This window comes from Chinchilla lanigera, unplaced genomic scaffold (genome assembly GCF_000276665.1).
Source record: "Chinchilla lanigera isolate Chin_1 unplaced genomic scaffold, ChiLan1.0 scaffold00027, whole genome shotgun sequence".
Lineage (NCBI taxonomy): Eukaryota > Metazoa > Chordata > Mammalia > Rodentia > Chinchillidae > Chinchilla > Chinchilla lanigera.
This window is the reverse complement of record NW_004955428.1, coordinates 16,763,823-16,785,018: the sequence shown is the minus strand read 5'-3', so window position 1 is coordinate 16,785,018 and position 21,196 is coordinate 16,763,823. Positions and strand designations below refer to the sequence as shown.

General features: G+C 36.8%; 1 long non-coding RNA gene across 2 annotated transcripts in view; it reads left to right on the top strand.

The window, feature by feature from the left end:
- Positions 1–517: 517 nt before the first annotated feature.
- The window catches only part of LOC106148750, an 81,294-nt gene continuing 60,615 nt past the window's right edge, over positions 518–21,196 (top strand). The window contains exons 1-3 of one of the 2 annotated variants that reach the window (XR_001234420.1): positions 518–608; positions 803–940; positions 1,841–1,945. This is a non-coding gene — a long non-coding RNA (uncharacterized LOC106148750). Of the gene's footprint in view, positions 609–802; positions 941–1,840; positions 1,946–21,196 lie in introns of those variants that run through there. The other variant, XR_001234421.1, reaches the window with a different exon arrangement.

Genomic DNA, 21,196 nt, shown 5'->3' with positions numbered 1-21,196 from the left:
CCAGAAAGAAGCATAATGTCTAGAGAACGTGCTTAGATTCCGGAGGGGACACAACCTCGTTTGGACATGTTTGTTGGAATACTTTATTCACTTATCATCAAAGATACCAACTTTTGCCCAGCTCAGAGCAAGAGATGTTTTCCAATATGATTCTAGCTGCTCAGGTTTTTTATATCTTGGATATGGGAGAATAAGGATCTCCATGGAGTTTGCAGCAAACTAGCAGAGGTTCTGTGAGTATGGAAAAAAGCCACTAAGTTTTAGAAAATAATTCTCTCTCTCTCTCTTTCTCGACAGCTATTCAGATATTTCTCAATTTACCTTCTTTTCTCTTGTACATAAGGACTTGCACGTATAAAGTATGAGTCACAAAATTACTGTTGGCTGAATCAAAAACAAGGAATATGACTCATACCATTAAATAAATCACTCATTTTAACATATCCTTAATTTACCACTCGCTGTATATAAACAAGTAAAGAGCAGTGGGTATGTGAGTAAAGGTATAATAGTAGTCATCAAGATACTAAGAATGCAGCCGTAGACAAGTGGGTTTGTGCTAAATAAAGGAAATATATTTCCCTTGGAGGAGAGAACCACGTCGTCAGGTATCATCCAGCATCTAGACTATATTTTAAAGTCATAACCAAAGCTTTGTACAACGTTGCCTCTTTGGGAAATTCACAATTAGGCCATTGTTCAGGGTGTCTCATCAGATCCCTACATGCACCTTGGGTAAAACTACAGCTACAAATCCCTACTGAGCCACAGATACCCACCTTTTCTTTCTACCTACCTCTAGCAAATCCCGGTGGGATTTCTGGATACTTAAATCTGCCTGACTTGGATTCCCAAGGATGTTGAGATGAAATGGGACAGAAGCCAAGAGAACTAAAGAATGCAATCAGGGACGCGGGGAGGCAAAGCCAGCTCTTCAATGGTGAGTGAATCTGTGTGTCTGCTGTCTTGGTGCCATGTGTTTCGCAATGAGTGAGGAAGTTGTTTGCAGGAGATCATAAAAATTCGTAGTGAAGACAGATTGTATTGATGTCTGTTTGCTCCTTCATTTCATGTTTGGTTATGGGTTTCAATAGCAGTGAGACTTCAGGGGCTATAGACACTGGGTAGCGAAACTGAAAAGCAAATGTGCCAAGAGAAACAAAAGCAGGCAGAAAAGTCAATAGTATCATGCAGCTTACAAATGTGTCACTTTTGCAATGTGTGCTTCCTTTCTGGGGAATGGACACCACGGTGCCATATAAGTAGTGTCAGAGGTGATGTTCCTCTTCTGCCCCATGGGAAAGAAAAAAACTAAAATTCTGTCAATACAAAAATAGTTCCACAGACTCTGAGATTTAGGTATGTAGGATCTACCCCTTCTCAGGAAAAAGGCTGATAGCCAGGAGTTTTTACAGCAAAGTGACTCACTCTTGAGGATGACAGCTCAAGTGACACGTTCACCAGTGTGACAAGCCTGATGAATGTATTTTCTCGAAACTCACCCCAAAAAGCCATAGGTCCATGGCGGCTCCTGAGTAGCTCCAATAAGCAACACTTCTCTCTTATACCTACAAAGGGCTAAAGTCAATTAGTACTGCTTAGTTTTGTGATGTTTGTGTAATTTCCAGCCCAGGCTACCCCCATCTCATCAATAGCATAAGCCAACAGTGATCACTGGAATTCACAGCTGGCACCAAAGTTAGATCTCCTTTCGCATCTTACACTTGCCAAGGCAATCAAATTAATGCTCCTTGCCAAGCCATCCAGCCTAGTAAACTCTCCTAACTTAGAAGGGAAACCTAGTCATTAATATCAGTTCGTATTGTTTTTCTCCCCTCAGTGTAATGTTGGGAATCTTGCCAAGGGGGCTGATGCCTGTCGTCTGATGATGCCATGTGAAGACTTTAATAAGCTGACATTTCCTGTTGCTGAGCTGCCATGTCTGCAGGCCAAACCAAACAGTTTGTGCTCTTTGAATCACAGTCTATGTTTTTGTCTCTCTTCCTTCCTTCTCTTGATCCAGTCCTCAGGTCTTCTCACTTCTGTTTCTCAATCTATCCTGTGTAACTGTGTAGTACAAGGGTCAGAAGGCTAATGCTGCCTTCCAACCAGACTGAACCGCTAAAAACTCCCTTGAGAACAGGGCCACCAGAGGTGTGGTCGTGCCTTTGTTCTGAGACAAAAAGAAACATTGGCTGGCAGTGTTTCTTCTAGGATGGAGAGGCAGTGTGAGGAGGAAGCCTAGGAAGCCTAAACACTTTTCTGTTTCAAAGCTTTTATTGCTGTTAATGGAAACTTAGGAGTAAAAAATAAAAATGCTGAGGTTAAAAAAGTAAAAGTTAGAGGAAGAAAATGAGAAAGAGTATTTCCAGCTCAATTGGTTTAAACACCTCTTTGCAATGTTGTTTACTAAAGTGCAATAATGGATTACATCCTCAGACAACTAAAAATGAAAGCTCCATAGAAGAATTTTATAATTTTAATATTTTTTAAATATGTGGGTTAATTCATCTTGTCGAGACTGCTGAGTTGGCAGGCAAGGACTCTCACCTCTAGGGCAGGTGAAGAGCATCTCTAGGGTTGGGCTGGGTCTGACCTGTATGGACTCTTCAGTGACTCTGCACCCTAGCACTTCAGGAGGATGCTATTGGTTATCCTTGTGTGTCAGCATCACAGGGAAGTGTGCTGGCATTCCTGGTGGCGCTTGGAATAGGGTGACGGGTATCATTTCCTTGGGAGGTCTTAAAGGTATTGTACTTACTATACTATATCCTAGCCATGGTGTCACAACCCTAAACGTATAAGCAACTATTTTTCATTTTTCCCCAACAATTTACACAAAAATATTCCTACATAAGGATATTTGGATCCTTCTGAGACCCTTATTTTTCCTCATTTTCTGTAATTTTTCAATGTGTCAAGAAATACATTTATTTTTATTACGGCAAGAAATTAACTTTCTGAGACTACATAGATCACTAGTTTTCTCTGGAGGATGACCATTTTCCCAGAACTAATTGAGTCTGACTCCTTCCTCTGTGCAGCTTCATCAGGAAATCTGTTTCCACTCAGTGTAACAACATTAACTTAGCAACTGGAGAACTCATGTGCTAATGATGCTAGACAGTTTCCTCTAAATTTATGGTCTAGGCTACAGCTTTGGTTTTAAGAATAGGACTTGGAGTAACAAACTGAAATGCCTAAAGGATCCAAGCAAGTAACATAAATAATTGGTGAAATGAGTTCCACATAAAAGTCATTAAACACTCAACATTGGAGTTCATAAGTAGAAGGCAGGGAATAGTAGTAAGGGATCCATATAGAAGCAAATATTCTGTTTTTACTGCTTAAAAAGTCTGCAAAAATGTGAGAGAACCCTAATCCCTAGAAGAGAAGCTAAGAACAATCCAGATGATGAATCATATGGGAATACTTTACAGAGAAAATGTAGGCCTAGATGGAGCTACAACATTAACCAGGGAGCAGAGCACACAAAACCAAGAGAATGAGGTGCACGGTCTCCTAGTGCATGGAAATAACCAAGGTTATTGATGACTGAACCTGAGAAACTGCATATACTTAGGACTGACTGTGGAACCATGGGTGCTACACCTGATCACCCATGAGAAAAGTCTACGTGGGAGTGGAAAACCTGGGCACCAGGAATGACAATTAAGCAGAGTGTTTGGGGACAGTGAGCTATCACTCATTTTACATCTTTCACTAAGGAGAACTAGAAAAGTGAGGCAGAAGCATTTTGGGTTTTTGTGGTAATTTGATACATGTTTTTAAAAATAGAAAATAAGAAAAAACCAATAATTTAGATTGTTATATTGAACATAAACAAGATAACTGCACACACAAATATCACAGGCATTTCAAACTCAATTTGGCCCGAAGTAAAATATCTCCTATTCTGCTTTTCAGAATATAAGATTGTCTTACTTAATGACACTGATATATAACTAATCACTTGAGCCAGATACCCAGAACTCATTCATGATTTCATCTTCTGCTATTCCTTAGTCACTATGAAAGTCTATTAATTCTTCTAAAATTTTCTACAATTTGTTCTCTCCTCCCTAAGTCCCTGCTATTGTCTTAGCCTGTAGCCTTATTTATCACACAATTGAATGCAATAGTCTCTAACTGATCTACTTGCTATAAGTCTCTGCCCTACAACCATTGCAGCCAAAGCCACTGTTCTACATCTAAAGCACAATGTTAATTCTATTTCTCTTCTAAAAGCACTTCAGTCTTCTTGCTAATTGCCTAACAGAAGTCACAAAATAGCTGCCTGTGTGCTTACTGCATCAAACACTATATGATGCTTGGTTTGAGGCAAACAAATGTATAGGATATAGAAAAACTTTCATTGGGAAATACTGATTAATTGGACTACATCAAAATTAACTATTTCCAGATACTGTTTGAGAAGAGGACAGAGGTCAAGGGGAGGGGATAGAAGAAAAAAACAGAAAATAATGGAAGAAGGAAGGATCAAATTATGTTATATGCATGTATGCCAATGTCACAATGAAATCCATTATTCTTTAAATTAACATGTGCCAGTTAAAACAATTAAATACTTGTAGTCATCAGAAAGCAGCTTTCAGAGTGTGAAACAACAGAACACATAGCAATAGGAGACATTTGCAAGTTATATGTCTGGCAAGGGACTCATATTCAGAATTTATGAAGTCTTCCTAACATTCAGACATAAAAGCCAGCTAGACTAATAAAACAGGCAGAAGACTAACAGGAATTGCAGAACAGAATATACCAATGGCCAGCTGATGTATGAGATGGAGCTCAAACTAGAAGCACAATGAGCTACTGCTGTTTACCAATCGGAATAACTAAGGCGACTATTGTAGACCGTATAAGAGAGGATATGGAGCGGGAGAAATATCCTCACACTGTTGGTAATAATGTGAGTTGGTGAAAACCACTTTCCTCAACACAACTTTATTCTCAGTGCATGCACAATGGAGTCATAAACATGCGCCGAAGACAAGCCGTCAACAATATGTTGTGTAGGCAAGCTTTGGAATACTCTATAACAACAAGAATAAGAAAACTCTGCTGTACAGAAAACATGGGTGAATCTTAAAGTCATAAGGGTCAGAGAAAGAATTCGGATGCAAAATGTTTTCACACTGTGTGATTCCACACATGTACATTTCAAAATCAGACAAAACTAATGTGTGAGGTTAGAAATCAGATCAGTAGCAACTCTTCAAAAAAGAGATAAGAAGGGGTTTCAAGGGAATTGTGTAGGGTGCTGATAGCATTCTTTACCTCTGTTACAATGCTGTGTTCACTTGATTGGAGTTCATTTACCGTCACACTTTTGACTTTTTACTTTTCTGTCTATATATTTCCTCTGATAAAAAAAGTTTAGAATATATCTTTGTAAAAGACATGAATATGGGCACATTCTTTAGTAAGAGCGAACTTCTTTAAGGAACATAATTAAATTTTGTTCTTGCTTTTAGAAGGTGTATTCTACATATAAATATTATATGTAGAAATATAGATAGATAGATGGATACATAGGTGAATATATGATTTGGAGTATTGGAGAAAGGGTGTCACTATCTAATCCAGGCTGGTCTTGAACTAGCTATGTAGCTCAGACTGGTCTTGAGCTCACTATCCTCCTGCTTTGACCTACTTAGTGCAGGGATTACAGGTGTGCACCACCATGTCCTCTTAGACTTTCATTTTAGTACTTACCCAATTTGCATTAGTTTCATTCTTACTGATTTATTTCCTTACACAGGCGCTAAACTGCAGGCTTCTCAAGGACCTTTAAATCATCCTCTGTCCTTTTCACATTATGTTTTACAATAAGAGAAGTTCTTACTGAATGGCTATTAAATTAAGTATGTTCTCCTCTCTATATCATATTACTTAGAAAAAGGGAACTGTGGGGCTGAGGATTTAGCTCAGTGGCAAAAGCGGCTGCCTGGTAAGCACAAGGTCGTGAGGTCGTGAGTTCGGTTCCCGGTACTAGAGAATAAACAACCAAAAAAAAAAAAAAAAAAAAAAAAAAAAAAAAAAAGGGAACTTTATAATCTATGAAAATTTAGGTGCTTACTTGACATAGTTATATAGCCTTTATTTATAGTGATTTGGTTATTTTCTCATTTCTATAAAAAGAGGAATAAAATATAAATTAATATTTGTGCTTGGGTGTATATAGCACAATATTAACAAACAAATCAGAATATATATATATATATACATACATATATATGTGTATATATCATGGCAGTTTGTCACTTTTTCTCCATAGTAAAGTAAAAAAAGACATTTTAGTAAAAAAATCACTATGGTAGTTAAAAAAAATCAGGAGGGTGTGAAATCAGTGTCTTCATATTTAGGAAACTCTTGGAAAGTAAATCTTCTGAGCTGAATATGGAATTCTAAGTGTAACAGTTGAAAAAAGTATTAAATAGAGTTGTACATTTATTCTTAAAAACTGTTAAAAAGAAAGAAATCCTTATTAGGTTTTACAGTTTTGAGGGAAAGAGTAAATTTCTGGGAGTTATCAGAGACTTACCTTATCATGAAAAGATACTTATTATATCAGAATATTTATATTTGTCCTTCTTGCTAATGATAAACTTTAAGAAGAAATTGGGCTGTTAAACATAAAATTCAGGTACTATTACTAAAAAAATTGACCATTTAGTAACAGGTAAGGATCAAATATTACTTGTTATATAAATTATGCTTGATTTGTAGAATTTTGGGGAACATTCATTACAAAACCTGAGACTTAACCTGGTTTCAGTTTCAAATAAACCTAAAACTCAGACAGGTTCAACAAAAGTTTTGCCAAAGTTCATGAACTTTCATTAAATGTGGGCTGATTTCTTTTTTTTTTTTTTGGAATTGAACCATTCAATAATTTTTACCATGTTTGGATTAGATTTCTTTGCAAATGAAAACTTGCAGGTGAAACCAAAAAGAGGTTAAAATGAAAACATTCCTGTGCTTACTTTTCATAAATGTAATCTGTAAAATTTTTCTTCACACTTTTTAAAAAGTTTAAGCCAATTTTGGCAGGCAAAAAACCACCTAGTTTGATATTTTATCATTTTTCATAGAAAATTAATGGATAGTAATATTACCTGTGATGATTATTTTTATGAGAAACAAATATCAGTGCATTTAGAGAGCAACAATATCAATACTCATTTAGTTATTGTTTTAAAGGTTTTATTTGAGTTGATACTTGTTTTCAAAATAACAAATGAAAAGGTCTGGAGAAGTAGCTCAGTGGTAGAGCTCCTACCGAGCGTGCATGAGGCCCTGAGTTTAATCTCAAAGATTATACATGCACACATACACAGACACACAGACACACAGACACACAGACACACACACACACACACATGCACACACACACATGATCTTTGAAGCTGTGCCTGGTGGCAAACACCTATAATTCCAGCTGCTCTGCAGGCTGAGGTAGAAGGATCCTCTGAGCCCAGGAGTTCAAGACCATCCTGAGCAACAGAGTGAGACACTGCTTCAGAAAACAAAAATTGCTTTGATTTGGGCTAAATCTTTTTTTGGGTACATCCTTCATAGACAGAAGGTGCACAAGGATATATAATAGTCTGTTTTTAGAATTCTGGCCTGTTTTCATTTACTAACTAATTCCTCAGAACAAATAGAAGATTTTAAAAATACCAGATACAGATTTAGATGACATTAAAATTTTATTCCAAATAAAATTATTGGATGTTTTGTATAGGACATCCATAATTCAAAATCAAGAAGTCAAGTACAAGCTTTCATTACATTCACTCAGCTGACTCTTGCAAATCCCTTCAGGCTTGAGTTGTAAGATTTGAACATTATGTTAGTAGGTATGATACTGGAACCTACACGGATGTGGTGAAGAGCTAGAAAAAGGAAATACATTAAATGATTAATAAACCATCCTTTAATGGCACAACCATCCAAATTCATAGCTGCCTAAACATGAGTTCAGTAACATGTATAATAACAAAATTGCAGTTGTTTACTCAGAAAATAAAACTAGCCATGTGGCAGGATAGCTCTCTAAAACAGATTCACCACTTTAGTCTCCTATTTATTGCATGCATATTCCCACTTATTATGGTTTCCTGGCTTCTTTGTAGTTCAACCTTGACAACTGTAAATCACCAGAAAAGACCAGACAGTGGTAAATCAAAGTGAAGAACAATTACTTAACTAAGTAGAAAACATGCTTGGTACTGTGGTTATAAACAACTTGTACAGCCTGTAGCAGGAAAATAGAACAGCCTCTGATTGTGCCAAGAGTATAACGAATGGCATTTTCAGCATTATAAGATTATTTTTTGCAATAAATACATACAAGAGTAATTAATGTATGGAAAATGTTAATTGCATTGTGCCTATTAGGAAGTAGGGTTTCAAAATGAAATTCCTTAGTCTTTAAAGCTATTTCTTAAGCATTTGTTTAATCAGTTCCTGCTTTGGGTAGACACTTCATCTTCAGATCAGATCTCTCACGGTAATCTTGGGTTCCTTTTGGAACCCTGTACTTGGCTGGGACATACATCAGAGCTAAAGTATTCTGTTCTTGATAGTGATCCTATTGCTTAGCCTCAGCCCTAAAGGATTTGTATTAAATGTGACACTGTTGTGCACTGTGAAATTTCTCTTAGTTTAAACAGCACTTGGAGCATATCCTGTATGTAATGCACTGAAGGCAAATGGTAGTCAATCATCAGTTTTGAAGCCTGCAAGACTGTCAGTCTTCAATTTAATCACAGTGTCTGCACTTCTTTCATTTTTCCAGAGAAATGTACTAAGCATACTGCTAGCTTAGTAAAGCTAGACGATGTGCTAGATGCTTGATTTCTCATTGAGGTATGTTGAATCTTTAATAGTGGCTAAAGCTGGAAAATTAGTTTTAAGTCCTCTTATAAAATGTCTTCCCTTTAACTCCCAAGCTTTCAGTCTTGGCCAACCTGCTGTCTTGACCTATAATGAGCTTAGGTATTTCCTCCAGGATTTTCAACATTATTTGACACACATCTTTACATTCTACCTGAAAAATATAGCATAAACTTTGCAATGATATATGTGAAATGTGATCAGAATGAATGCTGTCTATGTAAACTTGACAAGTTCAATTCATGGAACATGTTGAAGTGTCAACAAGGTCTTCACCAGAATGTTACACTTTCTTGCAATTATTATTACTATTATTATTATTTTATCTCTCATAGCAACAGATCATGGTTTGTGTAAGCTAAGTAATTCTTCAGGAGGCTGACAGTGAGATTACTTAGTGCATACTATGGCTTGTGCTTGCTAGACTGCAAAGAATTTATCCTACTAGATTTCACAAATAGCACCTGCTCAAGCCTGCTAGAGTTGTCTGTCTGCATGGAATGTGTCAGAGCAAAATTTGGCAGAACTGACAGACTGAATTCTCAAGAGCTAAGGATGTTTGCTCTTTACAAAATCTGCTGTCTGTTTATCCCAAGTGTCTGTTAGAAAATTAACCTCATATTAGCCAATCTCAAATGAGATTGCAATCACAGTATGATTTTGTATATTGTAAGATATATAATAAGTAGTATTGATTGGTCTAATATAAGTATTTTAAAATACAACAGGCATTCAGAATCTTCTAGAGTATCTATAGATATCAATATTAAAAGCATGATTAGATATCAAGAAATATTAGTCAACATGGATATAAGGTATTTTTCAGGTTCAGCAGATAATTTTTTCCAATTCATATGGTAGCATTTTTTAAATGCTACTGATCATCACCTTTCTGAGTATCATCCTCCTTGTTGTGTAATTTTACAGATTGTGAATCTCAGTTGTAGAATATTATTTATATACGTGAATCTGAAAAGGTTTTATGATTTTTCTTTGCCAATAGAGTGCTTTGCCAGTTTTATTCTTCAAGAAAGTTACCTTACTTTTGCATTCTGTCTGTCCCTCCATCTCTGTATGCCTTTGTCTCTCTCATACCCTGTCACTAACCCTAAACAAGTTTGGGTTAGCCTGCTGAACTATGACATCACTTGGAGAAGTCTCAAGGCTTCCCTGCCAGAGACTTTATAAAAAGTCAACTTTTGAAACCTGCCAGTTCCCTCTACACATTCAACTGAGCCTAGCCATAGCAGCCAAGCCAAGCTTGAATCAGTAAAATCACTATCTGACTAATGGACTCAAGAGAAACAGTAAATTTTTTTTAAGCAATTAACATTTTTTATTAATTAAATGTATTGCTACATTTTAGACATACATAATGATCATATTTATCACAGGCAATTTGTGTTCATTCAACATGATTAAGTTTTAAGATGAAATTCTTTTGTGCATCAGAACATAAAAGTGCTTGCTGGGTGATGATCAGGCTATTTAGTTGTAACAGTAGACTGATTTATAAGCTATTGTGTTAGTCAGCTTGGTTGTCACAGTGAAATACAAGAGACAAAACTCATGAGAGAGCCCTCAGTTTTTCCCCTTCCTCATCCTAAGGAGCCACATAAACAAATGGAGTCTAAGCGGGGCTATAAAGTTTGCCGAAGTGTTGAAGGAGTCCCCCCAAACAAGACTAATGTGCAAAGACTGAGAAAATATATTTTTGTTCTCTTTCTTTTTTTTGCCTCAGAGGTTTACAAACCTCTGTTAAAACAGCAGGTGACCACTGGCTAATGGAAAATGGACTTCAGTGGTCACCAAAAGAAAGGATACAGAACTTGAAAAAGTAGTTTAGAAAAATTGCTAAACAAATCAAAAACAACTCATAAGAATAAGCAACAATACATTGGAAAGAATAAGGAAAATGTGATTTCTGACACTGTCATTTTATACATTAAAAATTTTTAGTTTCGATAATAGTTTTAGGCATGCAAAGAGAGAAGACAGTATGGCCTATTTACAGAGAAAAATAAATTAATAAGAACATTTAATTCTTCCTTGGAAGAATATTAGATATTGAGCTTCCTAGACAAAGACATTAAATAGCTATTTTATATACAAAGAGCTAAATGAATCTATGGGTAAGGAATAAGAGGAAACCAGGAAAACAATATCTCATTAAATAGTAAATATTAATAGAATGAAAGAAATTATTTTTAAAAGAACCACACAGACATTCTGGAGTCAGAGACAGAAATTGCTTTTAAAAGAGCCTACTTGGAGCCTTTCAGAGTCTAAAAAATGAAACAAATGTGCAATAGAAAATTACAGTAGAAGATTTAAACTGAAAGAAGAAACAACCAGAAAATCTAAAGATCATTAGTTGAGATTCTCCAGTTTGAGGAGCCAAAAGAAAAAGGAATAACAAAAAGGAATGAGATCTAAGAGATGTACGAGACACCAGCAAGCTGACTGACATTTACATAGGGGGAGTTCTAGTGGAGGAGGAGGAGGAAAAGGAGCAGGAAGAATATTTGAAAGACAATGCACAAAGTCTTTCAAATTGGAGGAAAGACATGAATCTACACATTCAAGAAGCTCAAACAACTGTAGCTGTAGTAAATTGAAAAGGAATTCATGTTGAAGCACATTATAATCAAATTATCAAAAGCCACATCAACTGCATTATATACTTTCCCTGTGACATGTGAGTGCCTTAACCTACACTTGTTTTAAGAAGTTTTGTTTTTAATTATGGTCATATTAGTGGACAAGTACTATATTTCTGTGTGTGTGTGTGTGTGTGTGTGTGTCTGTCTGTCTGTCTGTCTCTCTCTCTGGCTGTACTGAGGATTGTTTGAACTAGGGTCTTCACCCGTTCACACTGAGCTATATCTCTAACTCTTTTTATTTTTTATTTTGAGATTCAGTCTTGATATATCCCCAAGTTGCCTAAGGTGGACTTCATCTTGAGATCCTCCTTAATTAACCTTCCAGAGCACTGATATTACAGGTGTGGACCACCATACCCAGCTTCATTTTTTTAACCTTACCTCTCATTAGAAATGATGCTGAGCATTTCTGTGTGGTTCTAAAGAAAATGCTATAACTGATAACCAAGGAAAAGCCTATTGGCATTGACCCATTTAGTGCAAAGATGATTCAGGCAGTTTCACTCAGTGAAAGAGATGAGCTTAGCCACCAAGTCAGTCAGGGATAATTCTCACATCAGTCTTAGTGACAAAACTGGCCATAAAAACTCTGCTCAGGTGAGGGTAAGTTGAAATAAGAAAACTACATGGAGCGTATGAAGAAATACTACAGAAGGAAGCAAAGAAATGTCACCAGAAGAGTCTCATATTGCCATAAAGGTTTCACTACCAGAGAAGGGCACAGCATTTCAGAATCAGAGCTGCACTTTCATTGTGTTGCCAGAAGGCCTGGACTCCCTGAAAATGCAAATGTCAGAACTACTCAACATGAAAATGTGAGGAAACAAAGAAAATTTATAAAGGTAAAAATTCCAATGTGAACTATTTTTAACCTTCCTTGGAGCATTAAAAAACGTAAATGACAATGCAGGAATCAGTGAGCAGGAAAACATACATAAACTCTCCTTGAGTTAACTAGAAAGTGACAAATGGTAACAACCTGATGGTTTCCAGAATATGCTTAGGATAAGTCCCCACCCATTTGTGTTCTGATTATACCTCTTCCCTATGGGTAAGGTGATCTTGCTCAAAAAGTGAAGATGGGGTTGTTTAGGGGAGAAGATTCCATCACAGAGCATCAGGGCTTTCGGACAGTGTGGACCCTTAGTCATTTTCCCTAGGTCTATGCCTGTTTGCCTGGTTTCTCCCACCACGCCCCTACCTACAGAAAAGGATAAAGGAAACAGCAGATAATGTACTGACTTCACTGTGTCTGTTTACAGTTCTCGTTGTCATGGTGATAGGTGCCTTGGAATTAAAGATGGTGTCAATGATGTTTATCTCCACCCCCAAATCCTCTATTACATCAACAAGGCATCTTATCAATGCTCGTGTCTAAGCAGAATTCATGTCCTCACAACTACAATGAATGCTCTTTGCATATTGACTCAGATCTTTTGAAGAGTTAAACAGCTTTCCACTGCCCCAAATCCTGATTTTCTAAGTAAGACTTCAATGAAAAGATTCTTAGAAATATAATTTGAGTAACTTGACACGGCTGAACACAGTTTATCACATAAAATATGATGCAATCCCAATTACTGTGTTGTAGTTGGGAATATTTTTGTCATGGTCTTCAAAAGAGGATAATTTTAGATTGGGACTTTAAGAAAAGACTAGGCAATAAGCACATGCAACAGAATTCTCTAAAATTATTTTAAAACTGCTTCAATAACAACAAAAAGTCAGTTGTTTTTAAACAGTAACTCAAGTTCGAAGAGCAAGAAAAATTATAAGCCAAACCATGGAATCAATAACTTAAAACTTAAAAAAAAAATTATTGAAATCTCCACAATTTGAAAAAGTATTGACTTGGCCTTCTTTAAGTGTTATCTTGACCTAAAGCACATCCTGTGACTCATGTTCCAATTACTGTTATATTCTTTGTGATCCAAATTGCTGGGAGGAAGGGAAGTACTGCTCTAGACTCTTGAAGTGGTTAAGTAACCTAGTGTACACAGTCTTGTAAAAGCTGCACCTTGAGAAAGATGTGCTCTTTCTCATTTCTTTGTTCTTGTTTCACTTTTATGAGCCCTTCTTGGAAGGAAGGTACATTTTGTCCTTACTTGAAAAAAGATGCCTAAGTAACAATAACAATGCCAGCATTTTGAATCTCCTAACATACTCTAAATCTGGCTTTTTTAATGCAATGATTCTGGGTCCTCAGTCAAAACTTTGTATATTAACTTCTCCTTACAGGTGACCATAACTGTTAAGTCTCTTCTTTGCAAGAAATTCAGCATGAGTGAATTTAGCAGCAATTTTATAAGATCCTCATGTGCAAGACCAACCGGAAAGAAGAAACAGTTTGAGGGCTTGTGTGGAGTGTGGAGCAGCACACTGTAGCAATACCACATCAACTTCAAAGTGCCCTTTGTGGAATCAGATGGAAAATTCTGTGAGATGAAATTTTAAAGAAATGCTTGCCAGCCATTGTCAAATTAAATGCCTCTTATTACAAACACCTAAGTGACAGATTACAGATATCACAGCATAGTTTTTCGTATTTTTGTATCACAGATATTCCTTTCTAAAGTCTGAGATAAGATGACCTCAGAAAATGACAATAACACAACAAAGGAAGAGACTTTATAAAATAAAATATTTCCCATAGTTCTTAAAGGAGCAACTGTACACTTGCTCAGCTTTAGAACTTTGATTTGAATGCAACTGTTTAGAAAAATGACCTTCACATGGCTCATTATGAACTTTAATTCTTTAAACTAGATCTCTTCTAGAATTGTCTCTTGTGCTTAGATACATTAAAGTGTCATTTTCACAACAATATTTTTCATCCTTTTCAAAGCAATTGTTCTGTTAATGGAAAATATATATTTTAAATATTATCTTAAATATTTTTTCCACACTATTATTCAGTTTTTTTTTAAACTGATTTCATTAGCCATGAAGGGACTGTCTGGATTTAATTATTTTATCAAGCAGCAGTTATCTGGGTTATCACTGATAAGATAATCTCAGCACAGAAAAGTACTTATTCAGGAAGTTAACTCCCCCTCAAGTCCTAGGGGTGGAAGTAACTGATCCTCTTGTACCACTGAGTTTCATCCTAGTCTTTTTTATATTTTATTTTTGAAACAGGACTTGCTTAGTGACCTAGGCTGGCCTCAAATTTATGATCCTCCTACCTCAGTCTATTGAGGAGCTGGATTACAGGTGTGTGACACACCCAAATCAGGGTTAATACTTTGTTGTTAGTGGTGGTGATAATTTACTTAAAAGTTTGAAAAAATTGAATCAGGAGAGTAACAAATCAGGGAGAGAGAGAGAGATTATTTTTGGCAGTTTATATAAACTCACATATCTAACTTAATATAGAGGCAGATTCTAAAGTTGCTGTTGTATTTTCACACCATTTTGCTAAGGAAGAAGTAGGAGTGAATGAAAGGATAGCAGCTGTTACACTCATAAATGATGGCAGGCTTATTTGAAATATACGAATATAAGTAACCCTAACACTGAAACTAACCCTAAACATATCTCTAGCCGTAGATCTACAAAAATTCCTAACCCAAAGCCTAAAGCTTCCCATAACCTTAGCCCCATCCTAGTCCTAACCCTAGCTCTAGCCCTACGCCTAACCTTACCCTAGACCAAAACTTAGGCCTAGACATAGAACTAACTGTAACCCCTCATTCTAACCCTAAACCTACAACAATCCAAACAAAAATGTAACCCAAACTTGAACTCAAATCCTAAACCTAACAATAACCCTAGTATGAGCCTCAGCCCTAGCCCTAGACCTAGCTTAGCCCTGCATCTAACCTACCCCTAACCCTAGTTAATGTTAGTGCTAACCTAACCTAGCCAAACCTTAACATTAATCCTAACCACAAACCCCAAGCAAACCCTAAAGCAACCTAAACGAAACTTAAACCTAATGGTAAACTGAAACAAGTTCATAGCCTCAACCACAACCCTAGCCCCAAACCTAAAACTAATTCAAACCGTAATTGCTACCCTAGTATAATTGAAAATGAGAAAAAAAATCTAACCTTAATAAACTGAGCCATAGCCTCAGCCATATCCCTAGCAATAACCATAACCCTAATTTTAACCCTAACTCTAACACTAAACCCTAAATCTAAACCTAAGTCCAGCCACAGTTGATTCTTTTAATTTTTACTTTTAGGTACCAGGAATTAAACTCAGGACCTTGCACTTGCCAGACAGGCACTTGTGCCACTGAGCTATATCCACGGCCCTACAGCCACAATTGTAATGCTAACAATAACACCAAATCCTAATCCTAAACTAGCTGTAAATATAGACCTGATGGTAACTGTAAGTCAAAAATATCTCTAAAACTAATCATAATCCACAAAACCTTGTTCCTGGACCTAACCTTAAACTTAACTTTAATCCAACATAAACTAAAATGTAACTACAGCTCTCTTCAAACAACAAACTAACCCTAAATTTAGGCCTACCTCTAGGAATAACACTAAACCTAATGCTAACGCTAAATATAATCTCATCCCTAAACCTAAAACAAACCCAAGCCTTAGCCTTAGCCCTAACCCTAACCCTAACTACCCTTAGCACTACGCTACCTCTAACCCTACGCCTGACCATAGCCCTAACACTGGCCCTAACACTAACCCTAACCCTACAACTAAACCTATTCCTAGCTCTAATCCTGGTCTTAAGCCTAGACCAAGTCCAACCCCTAACAATAACCTCACCCTAACCTTAACCTAGCAACCCTAACCCTAATCTTATCCATAGGGCTGGCTTCACATATAGCCCTAGGCCTACACCTAACCCTACTCTTAACACTAAAACTAATGCTAAACCTAAACCTAGCCCTGATGCTAACACTAACATTAACCCCAGACCCAACCCAAACCCTACTCCCTAAAATCCAAACCCTACTCCCTAAAATCCTAACCCTAAGATTAAAAACAGTACTAAAACTAACCCTAGCCTGGGCATAACTTTAACCCTCACACTAAAACTGGGTATAGACTCTGCCTAGGCCTAACCTAACCCTAAACCTAAACCTAGCCCTATGCTGGCCAAAACCTTAACACTCTAGTCCCAAGACTAACCCTAAACCTAAACCTAATCCAAAACCTAACCATAACAATAACACTAACCCACACACTACCCCTAAACTTAATGCCTAACCCAAACCCTAACCATATCCTTATACTTAGCCTACTCTAGCTCTAACCTTACCCAACACTAACCCTAAACCTAGACCTCATCATAGCCCTAGCCCTAACTGTACCTCAATACTAATCTTAAGCCTAAGCCTAACTTGAACCCTAACAATAACTCTGAGACCTTAGCCATAAATCTAATGACTAAACCAAACCCTAAATCTAACCATAAACATAGACAGAGACCTATCCCTATCCCTAAATCTATGCTAATGCTAAACCCTAAACCTAATTTGAACTCTAGCTCCAGCAGTAATTCTAAACCTAACCCAAATCCTAGCCATAAACCTAACCCTAACCATAAACAAATCCTAACTGTAACCCTAACATAAACCTAGCCCTAGCCCTAGCTGTAGTCCTCACCTCCAACCTAACTCTATCCTTAGCCTCAGCCCTAAACCTAATCTTATTCCTAACCTTAAACCTACCCTAAACCTAATCCTAACCTTCACCCTAGTGCTCATTCAAATCAAAATCTAACCCTAACACTAATCCTACACCTAACCTTACCCTAAACTCAGCCCTTGCCCTAGTCCTAGCTTTAACTCTAACCCCAAATTTAACCCTAAAACCTAACTTCAGTCCCAACTGCAAGCCTAACCCCAAATCCTAACCCCAACTGTAGACCTAACCCTAACCATGATCCTAACACATCCCTGACATTAACACTAATGCTAACACTACACTAACGATATGCTATCTCTAGATCTAATCCTAAACCTAACCCTAACCTGGACCCTCGCCCTAACCCTAACTGGAACCACAGCCCTACCTTCTCAAGGGATAAGACTTCCTGAATGTACACATTGCGCACAGACCTGGAGGTGTTTCTTGTCTTTGGAGCGAGCAGAACATTGGCCAGCCAGTACTGAGAGGTAGGGACCTCAAACAAGGGTGAAGTGAGTTCAGAGAATGGTGAGTGTGAGGCTGCCTATCAGCTACAAGCTGGGTCCCTGGGCTTAGGCACCAGTGTGGAAAAAGACAAGCCTAATAATTTCAATTGCAAGAATATGAGAGAGATTGTGTGCACGCGTGGGAGTGTATGGTACTGAAGACTGAACCCGCAGTCTTCTAACTGAGTACCATCCTCAGCTCTTTTTCTAAAGCTTTTTATTTTGATACAATATCTTGCTAAGTTGCTAAATTGCCCAGCTTGAGCTCAAGCTTGGGCTCCTCCTGCTTCAGCCTTCCAGAGCCCTGGGATTACAGGCTTTCCCATCACACCCGGCATGAGGAGCATTTAGTTACACATTGCCAGTACATAAGCTTATCTCCTCTCCAAATACCAGATGTTTTTTATAGAAGACTTCTGGGATGAAATATTGGTAAACAGATACTGAGTTCGTTGGGACTTTGAATTAACTGTTTAAACAAGACTCAGCAGCTTTAAGTGCTGCTCTTAAGATTTAAGTAGGCCACCAGCCAGGTTTTGCAACTCAGGAAAAGAGTAAGCACTCTTTCCTTCCGCTTTGTGTTTTGTTTTATCTTTTCCTTGTTACGTCTTTAACTCATCCCATGTCGCAGCTTGTTAAAGGCTGGAGGCTTGTTGGTGGGTGCAGCACAAGTTGAAAGACGAATGGGAAGCCTGTCCAAAAGATACTCTGAACAGACAGTCCTCTTCAGTAACTGCCAGTTCACATTTTTCTTAGTACTCCGTTGGCTATGAAACAAAGTACATTTATTTTTAATTGATTATTTCCTGCTCATAATTACGCTCATCTTAGGGAAAGCATTTTGTACTTTAAAATGACACATGATTATTATTAATGTCTCAAAAAAAACTGTGGTTCTTTTCTTTTGGATCAAAATAGATTTCTAACATTAACAATAATAATAACTGAGTGGATCAGGCTCTCAATTCTTTTTTTTTCAATTTTATTTTAAAGGGAAAGAAATAAAAACAAAGGCAAGAATGAAAGAATAAACATGATACGGAATTTTAAAACAGGGTGAAAGGAAATTAACAATGATTGTTATATTACATATTGTTATCTTCAAGGTAGTTGCTCAGATTACCAAATATAGGTATGCAAAAGTGATCAAACAATTAACTATTAACTGTTTCTTTCAATAAACCAGTAGAAATTAGTAGTACAATTATCTTAGCTATCTTTTGTATACATATATATACATGTATATATATATATATATATCTTTTTTCCCTTCCTTCTCTTCTCCTTTCCCCCACCCAAGTTCTTTCCTTTCAGAAAAAGACAAACAGCAATGAAACCTTAACTTCTTTTAATCCAGTACTGAGCATGTAACCCAGTGGCACTCTACCACTGAGCTATACCCATAGCTCATTTTTATATATTATTTTGACACATGGTTTTGCTAAGGACTTGTGATCCTTCTGCCTCAGTCCCCTGAGCAGCTGGGATTACAAGGTGTCTGCCACTGTGGCTGGCATAAGTGCTTTATTTTTATTAATTTATTGAATCCTTCCTTATCATAACTTTAATAGGTAAGTACATGTGCTTTACCCTGTTTACAGGTGAGGAAATGGAAAAGCAGAGAAGCAATTTTCCCAAGTGCACTCAGCTATTAAGTAGTAAAATCCCAAATAAAACACATCGATTGTATGTGATTATATTAATAATTTAACAATTTCAATATAAATTTCATGAAAAGATTTTATGTTCCGTCAGGGAATGACCATGATATTTAAGATTATAATAACAACTAGGAAATGTATAATTTATTTCCAGCTATATATTTTATAAATATTCTATACATTTTAACTGATTTAATCCTACCAGCCCTGTAAGCCCTGTAATTGGAGATATTCTGTTAATATCTCCAATTTGAAACTAACATATAAGGGAGACACAAAGTTAACTAACTTGCTCACAGTTGAATCAGACAATGTGACTTGTGTCTGTTTCTCTACCCACTATGCTTGGTATTTCTCCAAAGCAATGAGGAACTGTGACCTCCATCAAAATCAGACCATTTCACGTCAGCAGCTATTCCTACTTCCATTCACATTTTTTGCATATTAATAGCTGTATCTTCATTTTCTGCATCTGACAAAGTCAAGCAATCAATAGATATCTAGTTAAGTTATATGCATGATGTAACATTATCAATATAATTTCTGTATTAACATGTACTCCAAGGCCATAGTCACAAAACAGCAGCATGGACATGGTACTTGAATAAAAATGGATGTTTAGACCAATGGAATAGAATAATGGATGTAGAAACAAATCCAGACAGTTGCAGTCATCTGATTTTCGACAAAGGAGCTCAAATCATAGTGTAGAGAAAAGATAGCCTCTTTATCAAATGCTTCCGGAAAAACAGACTCTCCATATGTAGAGGATTAAAACTAGATGCCTATCTCTTACTTGGTATTAAAACAAATTCAAATGGATAAAAGACTTAGACATGAAAGATCTGAAATTTTGAAAGTGCTAGAAGAAAACTTCAGTGAAATACTTGAAGTCATAGGGAAAGGCGAAGACTTCCTGAATGTGACTCCAATAACCGAGGAAATGATACCAGAAACAAAAAATGGGACTGAGTCAAACTAAAAATCTCCTGCACAGCAAAGGAAACAATTAACAGAGTGAAGAGGCAGTTTACTGAATTGGAGAAAATCTGTGCAAGCTACTCTTCAGACAGAGAATTAGTATCTAGAATATATAAATAATTTAAATACTTAATACCAAAGCATCTAATAGCAAATCAATAAAGAGTAAATAAATTGCATAGATACAGATACTTCTCAAAAGAAGAATTTCAAATGGAAAATATCTTTATGAATAGTCAACATCTTTAGCCATCACAGAACTTAATGAGATTCTATCACATTTCAGTCAGAAAGGCTATCATCAAGAATCTAATAAGACTGGGGGCTGGGGATTTAGCTCAGCGGCAAAAGCGCCTGCCTGGCAAGCGCAAGGTCATGAGTTCGGTTCCCGGTACCAGAGAAAAACCAAAAAAGAATCTAATAAGAAAATCCAGATATGGTGGTGCACTCCTGTAATCCCAGCACTCGAAGCTGAAGCAGGAGGATCACTGCGTTCGAGGTCACCCCGGATTACAAAGTGAGTTCAAGGCCAGCCTGAATTTCATGGTGAAACCCTGTCTCAAAAAAACAAAAGAAATCTAATAAAATAAAATAAAAGCTGATGTAGATGTAGGGAAAAGAAACTGCTAGAGGAAACAGGAATTGGTGTAGCCACTATGTAAATCAGCATGGAGTTTCCTCATAAAACTAAAACATAGAACTATAGTCATACCTTGGTACTTGACTACTTTGAAATTTATCATATTGGGTACTCAGTGCATTTTGATGTGAACATTTTGTGGGTTTTTAAAATTTTATTAGTACATGTTTGCAGTTCATGATTAGACTCATCATGGGGAGTTGGTACATGT